Consider the following 10,000-nt stretch of genomic DNA (forward strand, 5'->3'; position numbering starts at 1 on the left):
CATTGTAGTCTCAATTGCATCATTTCAGGCTCTTTGCAACCACTTGATGTTGAGTATTCTCTTTATACATGTGAAATGGAAACTGCCCATTGTTTTCCTTCCATGTTTTGTCACTTTTCAGTTTGCACATCTGTGAAGTAATACTAGTCGAACCAGTGTCTTAAACAGCTTCATTTTGTAGCCTGTACCATTCAGCTTCCGTCTACCAAATCCACTCACAAGGCCGAGGCTATAATAAGACACTTATTATATATGTGTATATATGTTATGATGATGATGATGTTTGTGGTGGTGGTGAAAATGTTTTCCCACAAGACCTGAAATTTTAAGGAAAGGAGCTGGTTCATTACATCGATTCTGGTACTCACCTGCAGTATCTCCGTCGAAAGGATAAGGGCATAGATGGCCTTGGTGTGATTTGAACTCAGGAACTGAGAACGTAATGGGGGGGGGTCTGAAAAACGGGGTGGTGTGAGGTAGAAGCCTCGGAAATTTCACCCCACCCCCATTGATCTTTTCACCCGCACGAAAAAAGGTGGGCGCTCCCCTCTTTTCCGAACTAAAATAAGGGATTTGCAGCGTATTACGTACGAGGTCAGAGTACTTGATTCCACGCAAAAGATACTAGTTTTTTTTTTTTGTTCTTAGTAAAAATCGTGTGGGTTTTAATACAGAAATTTACCGAAATATCTGCCGGGGTATGGGAGACAACTCTTATTCTTTCATCGATACAGGTGTGTGTTATGTAATGAAAGAGGGACGGAGTGACAGGTATTAGCACTGGGAGAAGAATGCCGAGGAAGGGAGATAATCAAGTACTGATAATGCCGCAATATGTATGTCTGAAATCTGCCGGGTGGTCAAGACGTGTGTGTGTGTGTTTTGCGTATATGAGTATTACATAATGTTACAATCCACCATCACACTTAGCCATTCCTGCTGTTCTACATGTTGATGTGCCTTGATTTTTAAGAATCCTCATCACTAAATTATATCGTACACACACACACACACATAAATGCATACAGCTGAGTGAACTGGAGCAATATGAAATAAAGTGCCTTGCTCAAGAACACAACACACAGCCTTTTCCGGGAATCAAACCCACGATGTCATGATTGTAAGCCTCTTGTTCTAACCACTGAGCCATATGCCTTCACATACACACACACACACACATACATGTATGTATGCATGTAAATGTGTGAGTGGTCATATATATATCGTCAGTAGTTCGTGTTTGTGTATACACATACACACACACACACGTATATATTACATTATAAAACCTATTTTTTAAATACTTTTTTGTTTTTTTCCCAAAACTGTCTCAAGTTATAACTTTTAACTTCCTAAAGATATATATATATATATTATATATATATATATATAATATATATATATATATATATATATATATTCAAATACATTATATATATATATATATATATATATATATATATATGTATATATATATATCATTTATATATTATGTGTGGTTAGGGTACTGGACTTACAGTCATAGGATTGTAGTTTCAATTCCCAGATCGAGCGTTGTGAATATTCATTGAGTGAAAACACTTAAAGCTCCACAAAGCTTCAGCAGGGGATAGTGGCGAACCCTGTTGTACTCTTTCCCCATAACATTTTCTCACTCTTTCTTCCTGTTTCTGTTATACCTGCATTTCAAAGGGGCAGCCTTGTCACACTCTGTGTCATGCTGAATCTCCCCGAGAACTAGGTTAAGGGTACACGTGTCTGTGGAATGCTCAGCCACTTGCACGTTAATTTCACAAGCGGGCTGTTCTGTTGACCGGATCAAGTGGAACCCTTGTCGTCGTAACCGTCAGAATGCCATAATATCACGTGATCATGTGACAGACCAGGCTATCAGATGTTGCTACACATCGCTGGTCACAATGTGCTTTGCATTGTTTTAGCCTTCAAATGGTGCCACCTTGCTGGCTCAGCAAGCAGGCCAACAGAAGAAAGAGTGAGAGAAAGTTGTGGCGAAAGAGTACAGCAGGGATTGCTACCACCGCCTGCCAGAGCCTTATGGAGCTTTAGGTATTTTCGCTCAATAAACACTCACAACGCCCGGTCTGGGAATCAAAACAGGGATCCTACAAATGTACAATATATATACATATATATATATATATATACATGTATATATATATATATTCAAATACATTTTATATATATATATATATATACATATATATATATATATATCTTCACATATACATATTATCATATATATATATATATGTTAACACACACACGCACACACACCACAGGTGGCGAGCTGGCAGGTTTGATAGTGCATTGGACAAAGTACTTAGTTGCATTACTTCTGGCTCTCTGAAGAATGAGTTCAAATTCTGGTGAGGTCAACTTTTACATCCCGTTGTGAGCTAGTAAAATAAAGTACTAGTCAAGCGCTGGGGTCAGTATAATCGACTTGTCCTCTCTCATCAGAATTTCTGACTTTGGATCCCACCCCAGACCAAGCATCCCATGTAGAAGTAGAGGTGTTGTGATTTTGGTCATTTATATACCATGGAACCAAGTAAGCAGTCCTGTGAGCCTTAGTACTATGGCTGTGTGGTAAGAAGTTTACTTCCCAACCACAAGGCTCCATGTTCAATCCCACTGTATGGCACCTTGGGCAAGTGTTTTCTACTATGGTCTTGGGCTGACCAAAACCTTGTGAGTGGATTTGGTAGACGGAAACTGAAAGAAGTTTGTCGTATATATGTATATATATGTGTGTGTGTGCGTGTGTGTATATGTTTGTGTGTCTGTGTTTGTATATGTTTGTGTGTATATGTTTGTGTGTCTGTGTGTATATGTTTGTGTGTCTGTGTTTGTCCCCCCAACATCGTTTACATCCCCGTAACTTAGTGGTTCAGCAAAAGAGACTGATAGAATAAGTACTAGGCTTACAAAGAATAAGTCCTGGGGTCAATTTGCTCGACTACAGGCGGTGCTCCAGCATGGCCACAGTCAAATGGCTGAAACAAGTAAAAGAGAGAAAAGAGTATATATATATATATATCTCTATAAATAATTGTATATAATAAAAACCTAATAAATTTAATTTTTCATATTTAAAGATGAAATAGCTAATTTCAAAATACAAATAAACTAACTTAAACGGACTTTCAGAAATCTTATGTAAAATACTTTTACATAAGATTTCTGAAAGTCCGTTTAAGTTAGTTTATTTGTATTTTGAAATTAGCTATTTCATCTTTAAATATGAAAAATTAAATTTATTAGGTTTTTATTATATACAATTATTTATAGAGATTATTTTAGATCTTGATTATAATATTTATATATATATTTTCATTGATAATTTATATATATTAGTCATTTTAAATATTTATGTAATTAGATATAGACTAATATTGATATTAGATTACGGGTTTCCTACCTTATAAATTAAAATTAATATTTAACATTATAGTCGATTTGGATATAATCATATTTGATAATAGAGTTTATTATAAGTAAAATTATTATATTATATATATTATTTATATCTTAAAAATATTGATTATATTTTAGATATTTAAACCACCTGATGAATGACTGTAACTCGAAAATTTAAAGAAATTAACAGCCATGAAACGATCGTAGTGTTATATTTATTATATTTTTTTAATAATTTTGTTATATATTTAAATAATATAAATTAAATAATCTTATGTATTGGCTTAAGTTTTTCATTGTATGATTTGCCTAATAGTGGTTTTATCTCTAATTTAATATAATATAATATTTTACTATAAAATTAGATTTAATCCTAAATCTGATTTTTCCCTGTAAGTTTGGATTTATTCCCTAATATTTTTTTATTATATATATTATATATATATATATATACAAAATTAGAAAATGGAGAAACATACTTAATCAATCAAACATCAACCAACAGATGATACCCAATCAATACTTTATTACACCATTACATAACAGTAAAGGCATTATACAAATATATTGTAAATATAATTAGACAAGGAAATAGAAATATAAAAAATAAAATATAATATGTAATTATATCATATCTGACAGCTGTTTCGGCAGTAAGGGCAATCATGCCTGTATATTGGATATATGTTATCCCATGTTGGGTTGAATTTTCAACCCCTATCTCATTTTATATATATATATATTTCTGTGAGAATTAGAGGTTGGGAAACCAACCGAGGGATAGTACCACCATTGGATGAAGTAACGTGGATCCTGGAATACATCATGGGAAGTTTGTTTCTTATTTCCCCTTGCTATACCTAATTCATTTTAATTACTTCTCTCACAGCCTCATGTTTACTCCTATTCTTTTCCTTCCCTTTTTATTAATGACAAATACGCTGTACATATTGTTAACTGTTTATTATATGTATTTGACCTCCTTCAGAAGAAACCATTCCCCACACCACTTTCTCTAAACTTGGCAGATTTCTTGAGGTACTTGAATTTTAGCCGATATCAATGGTGGCAATGGCATTACGAATCCTTTGCTTCAAGTCAGCAATGTCCCGTATCTTTGTTTCATATACAATATCTTTTACATAAGCCCATAAAAAGAAGTCCAAAGGAGTGATATCTGGCGAACACGGTGGCCATAGAATTGGCCTATTCCTTCCAATCCATCAGTCTGGAAATGTTTGATTGAAGGACTGATGAACATGCCGTCCCCAATGTGGTGATGCACCATCTTGCTGGAGAATGATGGTTGTAAATCAATCAGTTGTGGTGCCACATATTCGGTCAGAGGGTCGAGGTAAAAATCTGCAGTAATTGTTGCCTCGTTAAAGAAAAATGGACCAATTATTCGATTGCACATGAATCCACACCACACATTCACTTTTGGACTATCCCGTTGAAGCTCCCTAGTCACAGGGGGGGGGGGGTGTTCTGATCCCCAGATTCTGTGTCTGTTTAATTTTTCTGAAACATGAAAGTTGCCTCGTCACTAAAACAAACTCGCTTGAGGAATGCTTCATCCTCATTTTATAGGGGTTCAGAGAATCAGTTCCCTTCCATCAACAGAGTATGTGAAATGCAAAAAAATTAATATCAATAAAAACTTTAATAAACAATTATTAAAATAAAACAAATCTGGTTAAAATATCTCATCAACTGCCTTTATAATAATTTTTTTTAATTGTAAAGAGACTTTATGGACACCCTGTATATGTATATATATGTGTGTGTGTGTGCTAATGTATAGAGGCTGTATGATTAAAAGCAATCCAGAAATGGCCATCATGTCATTTAACATATCAGAAATGACATTCTCCAATGTGCTTGTTCATTTCTGACACGGCAGGATACAATCTGAAGGAAATTTGACTGCTATTTCTAGCAGATCAAGCGACAACAAAATGGCTCACTTGTTTGCACTTCCTGTAGACGTTATCAGTAAGCCACAAAATGTAGCACAAGATGTAATTGGGTTAGTACTTTTCAGGGTATCATTGTTCTGTATTTGGGTGTTGTGTGAGTAAGATTGCCAGAATTACGGCAGTTTTGGATAAAATGCTTTGCAGTATTTTCTCCAGTGCTGTAAATTCAGAGTTCAAATTCTGCTGAGGTTAACATTTTTTCTATGAGGTAGGTGTGCCTGTGTTTTTAGAAGTTTTCTCCCCAATCACATGGTTTCGAGCACAGTCCCACCATGTGGCACTTTGGGCAAATGTCTTCTGCTATAGCCCCATGCCGAACAACATCCTGTGAGTAAATATGTATATATATATATATGTATATATGTATATATATATATATATATATATATATATATATATATATATATATGTATATATATATACACACATGTATGTATATGTATATATATGTATGAATATGTATATATATGTATGAATATGTATATATATGTATATGTATATATATATATATTTATATATATATATATATTAGTGGTCAACTCAATGTGACACTCCCGTAAGGGAATTACACCACCGCCATTTAGCCCTAGGAAACATTGACGTCTCCTGTCGGCTTTGACACAATTTCTGTGTCCTTATATTTGCAAAGGAGAGGCAATGACCCCCACAAGCCAGGACAAGGCACCTGAAGACATATGTTTCTGAGTGTATTGCTCATCGTCAGTTCAGGGTAGCCTGCCTCACTCGCTGAGATGACTGCAGCCTTGACACAGAAAATGTGTCAAAGCCAACAGGAGACGTCGATGTTTCCTAGGGTCCATATAAGATTTTTGGGGGTTCACATAATAAAATAGCAAATTGGTAATTCACAATAGTATTTTAAGGGCCTCTGAAAATTTTTTTAATTTAGGGTGACCCTATCAGTGCAGGTGTCCCTTAAAAGTACCCAGTCCACCCTGTAAGGTGGTTGGTGTTCAGAAGGGTATCCTGCTGTAAAATCCTTGCCAAAATTGACCTCACCTGTGCTTTGTGTCATGTAAAAAGCACTACTGATCTTGCCTGCGCATGTGCCACGTTAAAAGCACTAAGTCCACCTTGCTGAGTGGTTGGTGTTAGGAAGGGCATCCAGCAGTAAAAGTCATGCCAAAACAGTCACAGAGGTCTGGTGCAGGCTTTTGCCTGGTTAGCTCTTGTGAAACCCACTCATGCTAGCAATGAAGGCAGATGTTAAACAATGATGATGATGATGTATGTATTGGTATGTATGGCAAGAAACAGGTTTCTTTCTCTTACATTTCACATAGTCCAACCTACACAATGTGTGAAAAACAAAATAGGTATTTTGAAAGAAGTTTCACTAGTTTTAAACATTGAATGTCTATGGGGGTCCACGTGAATAAAATAGTAATGAAAGGGGTCCATAGATAAAATATGGTTGTGAACCCTTGCTATAAACATTATACTATATACATGGTACCGTATGATATTCTTGCTTGGTTAAGCTATACACATAACAACCAATAACAAGAGTGTGTCGGTATAATACTTAATTTTGCTTCATTCAGCTACATACTGTGAGGGAGAATACGACCGACCCTCCAACGTCTGTCTCCTTTCCCACTTAAACAGGAAATCCCTTTATCTGCCGACTAGCTCACTTCTAGCTAGCCTGCAGTGAAGTTCCTGTTTACAGTTCATCTACAATCGTTGGGCAGTGCCCTACAATATATTTTAAGAACTTCAAGTGGGTTAATAGGCGTAAAGCAGACTCTGTATTAAGTTTAAACTGTTAAATACAATTTAGTTCTTTACTTTTCATAGTTTGATTTATATTTCAAGTAGGTTTTTAAGCTGCTTCCAGAAAACTGGAAAATCCAGGAATCTGAGCCATTTCTGGTCTGAAGCTTGTCAGATAATTGATTTGGTACAGTATCACATAGTCTACAAAAACATAGTCTTCTTTAGGACCTATTGTTTCTGTATACCAAACTTCAACAGTACCCATTCACACTGCCACTAACTCTTCTTAATATTTTGCTTTTTGTTTACTATCAACCTGTCTTCATCATATTCTTTTTTTTTTATTTGTTTCAGTCATTTTGACTGTGGCCATGCTGGAGCATTGCCTTTAGTCGAGCAAATCGACCCCAGGACTTATTCTTTGTAATCCTAGTACTTATTCTATCGGTTTCTTTTGCCAAACTGCTAAGTTATGGGGATGTAAACACACCAGCATCAGTTGTCAAGTGATGTTGGGGAGACAAACACAGACACATAAACATATACACACACGTACATATACATATATATATATATTTTGTTTTTCCATTCCTGAGCATTATACTAATACATCTGTTGGTTTTGTACACCACCTGTCTTCATCTTTTGTTTTTTTCGTAAACTCTCCCTATATATATATATATATATATATACAGCAGGCTTCTTTCAGTTTCCATCTTTGGTCTGCCCGAGGCTATAGTAGAGGACACTTGTCCAAGGCGCCACGCAGTGGGACTGAACCCAGAACCATGTGGTTGGTAAGCAAGCTACTTACCACACAGCCGCTCCTGCGCCTATACATACTCTTTTACTCTTTTACTTGTTTCAATCATTTGACTGTGGTCATGCTGGAGCACCGCCTTCAGTCGAGCAAATCGACCCCGAGACTTATTCTTTGTAAACCCAGTACTTATTCTATCGGTCTCTTTTGCCGAACCGCTAAGTGACGGGGACGTAAACACACCAGCATCGGTTGTCAAGCAATGCTAGGGAGACAAACAGACACAAACACATACACACACATACATATATACGACAGGCTTCTTTCAGTTTCCGTCTACCAAATCCACTCACAAGTTATTGGTCGGCCCGGGGCTATAGCAGAAGACACTTGCCCAAGATGCCACACAGTGGGACTGAACCCGGAACCATGTGGTTGGTTAGCAAGCTACTTACCACACAGCCACTCCTGCGCCTACATATGTACAAAATTCTAATAGTTCATTTCTTATTTATATCAGTCACATATACTGTTATCCATCATTATAATTTTTACCAGTTTTATTATTACTATTGTGTGAGAGAACAGCGCATGCCATCACAGTGACACTGGGGTAAAATATACAAAGCCCAGTAAACCCATCATGACTACCCATCTGTTAAGGGTAAACCGGGCACATGCATCACAACCATATGTGCATGACATGGTGATCTGATATCAAAATAAATAGTGCATGACTTTGCAGGTGCGGCCCAGTTAGGATTTTCTCCAGGTCGAGTAGCCCATCCCGCTCAAAAGGTCCCTGAATTAGGGTTGTTTAAGGATATTGAATGAAACATCCATGTTACCAAGGGAGAATTCTCCAAGCCCCAAAGAACTCTCAACAAATGGCTATAATGCTCCCCCACTACTTCTGTCCATGATCAGAGATACACATACTGTCAGCCACCATGGAACATGCTCAACTGGTTATGGTCAAACAACTGACAAGCAAATCTGTGGTATTGAGCAGAATATTTACTGCAACACATCTTTTATACCATTATTATTATTATTATTATTATTATTATTATTATTATTATTATTATCATTATTATCATTATTATTATTATTATTATTAATTTTAATGCCGCTGAAGTTGACTTCACCTTTCATCCTTTTGGGATCAATAAAATATGTACCATGGTGGTAAGCTGGCAGAAATGTTAGCATGCTGGGCGAAATACTTAGCGGTATTTCGTCTGTCTTTACATTCTGAGTTCAAATTCTGCCGAGATCGACAAAAAGAGACCGATAAAATAATAGGTTGAAAAAAATAAAATAAAAAATAAGTCCTAGGGTTGATGTGTTTGACTAAAACTCAAGGTGGTGGTGCCCCAGCATGGCCACAGTCAGATGACTAAAACAAGATAAAGGTATATATGCATATATATATATATATATATATATATTGATAAAAATGGTAAGACAACAAAAGAAAGAAAGAGACCTTGATATTATGTAAATAAAGGAATTTATCTGTAAATGTAATACGTGACAATTATTCGGTAGCCATGATAAAACTCCGAGTTTCGGATGGGCAGATAACTGAAAAGATGGCAGCGTGGATTTCCATCTCGGCATCCGAAACTCGGAGTTTTATCATGGCTACCGAATAATTGTCACATATTACATTTACATATATATCATCATCATCGTTTAGCTTTCCATACTGGCATGGGTTGGACTGTTCAACTGGGGTCTGGGAAGCCAGAAGGCTGCACCAGGCTCCGGTCTTATCTGGCAATGTTTCTACAGCTGGATGCCCTTCCTAACGCCAACCACTTCGTGAGTGTAGTGGGTGCTTTTTACGTGCCACCGGCACAGGTGCCAGACGAGGCTGGCAAACGGCCACAATCGGATGGTGCTTTTTACTTTACATGCCACGTATATATATATATATATATGTGTGTGTGTGTATTTGTACACATACACACATATTTGTGTATATTTATACACACATATGTGTGTGTGTGTATATATGTATATATATATATATATATATATGTCTAGAGAACTCAAATGTATTTTAGCTGATGAG

Source organism: Octopus sinensis, linkage group LG26 (genome assembly GCF_006345805.1).
Source record: "Octopus sinensis linkage group LG26, ASM634580v1, whole genome shotgun sequence".
Lineage (NCBI taxonomy): Eukaryota > Metazoa > Mollusca > Cephalopoda > Octopoda > Octopodidae > Octopus > Octopus sinensis.